We start from the raw sequence: 1,070 nt of genomic DNA on the forward strand, positions 1-1,070 counted from the left end.
GAGGTTCTTCATAATCCACTTCTGCATTTTTGCAACACTACATCAGCATGGTCGAACTCGAGGCTGAGGGTCGCCACCTCGAGGGGGCCCTAGCGCCGGGGCCACCGCCTTCCGCAGGAGGTGGCTCAGCAGCGGCTCCACCAGAGCCAGCGGCGGACCGCCTGCGGTCACAAGGCCACACGCTCACGCGGCCGCGACGCTCGAGTGCGAAGCTCCTTCTCGCTACTCTCGCACTCAGGAGAGGCTACTTTCGGCCTTCTCTCCCCTGGCCAACCGTCGCGTTCCCGCCGCCCGGCTTACAGCGGGAAGGCGCTCAGCCGCGTCAGGGCACGCGCGGGGCGACGCTCGAATCTGTGCGGCCGGCGCGTGCTCCCCGCTCGCATTCTGGGTTAGTCCACATCCACAAGCAACATCAGATGCACTATCTATCTCGCTACCAGACACTGGAGCGCGTGCGGGGGAAGAAACAGCGATGCGAAGGAAACCAAACAGAAGGGTAACACTGAGAGCATCCCAACGTCAGTGTGGACCCTTGGCTACACGATTACACTACGTGCTCAATCTCTTCTGGAAAATACCACATACGCGTTTAAAAGCACTCCATGACACACTGATTTCAGAAAAATAATCAAGAAAAAAAGACAAATATCTGCACGGTATGACTAGATTATCATAACCATTTTGCTTTCTTTTTGGTTTTCTCTACACTGTACCTAGTCACGAGTGTTGGCCGCGACCAAAAGCCACGCACTCTACACATCAGTGCAATGCTCGGTGCGTGGCCCGCTCCCCTCATGGTGTGTTTTCCTGGACCGTTAATATCCTAAAACCAACTTGCATATGCATTAGCTCAGATTGGCCCAGGGATTAATTCGTGAATGCACTCCCATACCTGCTGTTTACGACACAGATCTACATGATACGGCTATGGCAATTCTACCTCATCTACAAAATGTAAACACACATCACACCAACTTCGCTACATATATAAAAAAAAAATATCCACTTACTAATCATGCAACGACAGAAACCTCTTTAAAGAGGACTCGTGATGATGACCTACCTCGATA

The sequence above is a fragment of the Penaeus monodon genome, chromosome 15, assembly GCF_015228065.2.
Source record: "Penaeus monodon isolate SGIC_2016 chromosome 15, NSTDA_Pmon_1, whole genome shotgun sequence".
NCBI classification, from domain to species: Eukaryota; Metazoa; Arthropoda; class Malacostraca; order Decapoda; family Penaeidae; genus Penaeus; species Penaeus monodon.